Below are 3,798 nucleotides of genomic sequence, written 5' to 3' on the forward strand. Positions count from 1 at the left end.
CTGGCTCTGGATTTTCTTAAAGTTGTTTTCCACCCTCAGTTTGGCAGCTGTTTCCCCCATTCCCCCAGAACGTCTCATTTTCCAGCTCTTATGTTTAGTTTTGCACCCAGTTTAGGACACATATGAAACACACTACTGGAAGTGAAGCTCTCTTCTTTTTCCTCTTCCCTTCTTTTTCATTTGTTAGGCATATGTGTAAAGAAACCTTTCAAAGTGTTTGCAGAGCTGGAATATAGCAGGGTGATACAAAGCATTCTGGATATTGCTATGCAAATGACATGCCAAGAATGTTTAGACTGTACCTTGAAGCAGTAAACAAGTTGATTGTCATGGTGTCATGGTAACTAGAGCGGGATCCACTTCATGTGAATGAGATCCCAACCTATGTTTTTATTTGGGTTGCTACACTGCAGGTGGCAACCCAGTGCTCCAACACTCATCACGGTTGTCCTCTGGAGACCCAGAGGTAGAAGAAGAAGCCTCAGGTATGGCATTTAGAAGGAAAGAATGGTCTGCTCTGACAAACAGCTTCAGGACTTGGAGGATACTGAAGTGCGTGGAGACCTCAGCTGGGTGACCTGTGAGATGATGCCAACACCCATAGGCATTTGCCATTTGCCCCAGGCAGCTCTGCATACTCACCACTGTAGTTTCCATCTATGGAGATGATATTTAGGGTTGGTGACGCTTGTGTTTGTAAACCAGGAATTGGGCCAGTGGTGAACTGCTATCTTACAAAAGTGTGCACGTGGGAGAAGTCAGTAGGACTTTACTGTGAGCAGCATGTCTAGCTGGTCTGTAGGACCAAGGCCTCAGTCTGGTCAGCGGACTGTATTGCTCACTTGAAGCATGATTTCTTTGAAGGAGAGCTGTGGTTTGTCCTGGCCATTTATCTTTGGGTAACAGCACGGCTCTTTAATGGCACAAGAGTATCACAGCGATGACTTAGACATTACTGAGTTATTTTTCCAACCCTGTGACTCAAAGCTGAGGCTTTGATAAACCACCTCATTCACCAATGTCAATGCAAAGTGCTCAGCCATGTTGAGCCACCTCAGGCTCCAAACCTCATCTTCTCTCTCTGCAAACAGAGGGTTCTTTCACAAACCAAACCAGGAATATGGCAATATTGTCACGCTCTACAGAGTAAATGTGTCAGTTTCCTAGGTGGCAACACAAGCTTAAGCTAAGAAGATCTCATTATATCAAGCGCTCAAAAACTTTCGTTTTTTGAAGGCCGATGTACCCAAAGATGAGTGCCAGTCGATCTCAGAGCATTGGCAGAGGGCTTCGTCCTTTCTGCATTTTACATCACTGCTGATCTGGAAGGAGAGCCCAAGAGTTGCACAGCCAGCTTGGCACAGACCACAGCGATGGTCCTGGGCAGACATCTCTGTCTCTATGATGTTTCTTCAAACTCACACATAATGTTGCCAGGCACAACACAGAAGCAAGACAGCAACTACACTGTCAAGCCAAGAATCCATCCTGTCTCTAGCAATGGACAAAAGCAAAGGTCTACAGAAGGCTGTAGGGACAGATATGAAGTCTCAAATCCTCTGCAGCTCGTGGAACTCCAGAGGCTTTTTATGAAACTCCAATGAAAATGATATCCACAACTGTGCCCTGCTTGCTGAAACTCGTGTTACCTTTCACTCACAAACTTTTTAGTTACTGTGCTTTCAGAAGAAGCTTGCTGGGCCACTAGCAAGATGGGAATCCTCCCACCAGCTGTAGAATGGGCCTTACACTCAGGCTCACACTTAGCAGAAAAAAATGACAAAGCATACAAAGCCTGTGTTCTTCTTGTGCTGGAGGATTTCATTAAACCCTTTGATAAAGCTCTGTTATGAGCAATCCTAGCAGATTCAAAGGGATGAGAGTATGCTAGGCTGGAAAATACCTCTGAGAAGCCCATACATCTCATGACTTCTTTCTCCTTAGATGTCCTGTGCCAGACCTTGACTTAACTTGGCCCTGTAGGCACTTGGGGTGGCGAGTGAGTGGTAAGGTGTGGAGCTCAAAGTCTAAAATCAGCTGGACAGCATCAGACTAGGACTAAAATATCTCCAAAGACAAAATGACACAGAGAGACTGTGGGGTCTCCTCTTTGGAGATCTTCTAAAGCTGCCTAGATGTGGACCTGGGCATCCCGCTCTGGATGTCCCAGCTGGAGCAGGGATGGGACAGGTGGAACCAGGGGTCCCTGGCAAACTCTACCATCCTGTGACTATGAAATCTCCTCCTGACTGCTGAGCATGGCCACAGAAGAATGCACAGCACAGAACACCAGCACAAAGGCAGCCTTCACTCACTGGGCAGGGAAGTGAGCTGTTTAATCTGCATTGGAAAGCACTTAAGAAAGACCTTTCCAGAGGGCTCAAAAGCACTGTGAGCTCTGGGTGAACACACCAAACCCATCTCACATTGCCTAAGGCATTGCTCAGTGGGTGTTGGGCTCTTCTCCATGTTTGTGGAGGCTTGAGGTGCTACAAGCATACTGGAGAGACATCAAGACAGAGAGTCTTACTGGGCTGTGAAATAGGTATGTCCACAAGGGTCCATATGTCTGGTCTTCCTCCAGGCTGTGGGAATGAGCATGTAGCCAGGCAATTTGTCTTCCCTGTTGCTCATCAGCCACTGCAAAGTCTGCATAGAATTAGCTCAAGGGAAGAATGAGGGCTCTACAGGATTTTATCAAATCTGACCTAGGAGAAAGATGAAAGGGATTTATTCCAATGATCTAAACTTGTTAGAAAGCACAATTAAAGCATTGCCAGGGGTGAGATGCCTTGATCTCATCAGCTCAATACACAACATCTTCTCCAGCACCTTTGATGCAGTGCAAATTCTTTTGCAGACTTCACATAGTTTCCAGTAGGAAGGTTCCCACTCCTTGCTGAAACTCTCCTCTTCCAGAAGCAGAATTTGGGCATGGTCCATCCATCCAGCAAGTGAGGATTTGGATAGATAGAGCCCCAAACTCCATCTCCCTGGTGATGCTGGTCCCAGCCACACCCCCTTCTTACATAGCAGACTCACAGGTCGGTGGAACTGAGAGCTGAGCATAAATCAATGAAGATATGAACACATTTTCTGTAAGGGGACACGGACCAAGGCACTTCCTTCAAGGAGACATGCTGATTTCTTGATTTGTATTAATGAGTTCAAAGCATTTTAGAATGGCTGGCAAAGCATCTCAGCCTGTGACTTTCTGGACTACAGTTTTGACTGGGTTATCTCTGAGTGTTCTGGCTCTGGAGACAACCCCTGCCCAGTGAGTTGGTGTCATTACCCAGTTCCTTGCATCTTGTTCTATGCCTGTGCTCAGATCCCTCTGAAAGCTTCCTGGGAGGTGCTCCCTGATGTTGGGGTACAGGTGTGCCTGTGTGGCCATGGGACAGCTTACAGCTCCAGGGGAGCTCCAAAATCCCTCCCAAAATCCCAATCCTAAAAAATAAAAAAAGAATAATAATCATAAAATGTCAAAAGTCGAGAGCGTGCTCTGTAGTGAGATGGGTCTAAGCCTGATGGAATTTGGTTTGATCCTGAAAGTCAAACAGGACCTAGAAACTCCTCCTGAGTTTGGTGTTTGAGCAGGAAATCAAATCACTGATGCTTCAGGATGAGGAGAGGAGAGGAGAGGAGAGGAGAGGAGAGGAGAGGAGAGGAGAGGAGAGGAGAGGAGAGGAGAGGAGAGGAGAGGAGAGGAGAGGAGAGGAGAGGAGAGGAGAGGAGAGGAGAGGAGAGGAGAGGAGAGGAGAGGAGAGGAGAGGAGAGGAGAGGAGAGGAGAGGAG

The sequence above is a fragment of the Tetrao urogallus genome (genome assembly GCF_951394365.1).
Source record: "Tetrao urogallus genome assembly, chromosome: 1".
Taxonomy (NCBI): domain Eukaryota; kingdom Metazoa; phylum Chordata; class Aves; order Galliformes; family Phasianidae; genus Tetrao; species Tetrao urogallus.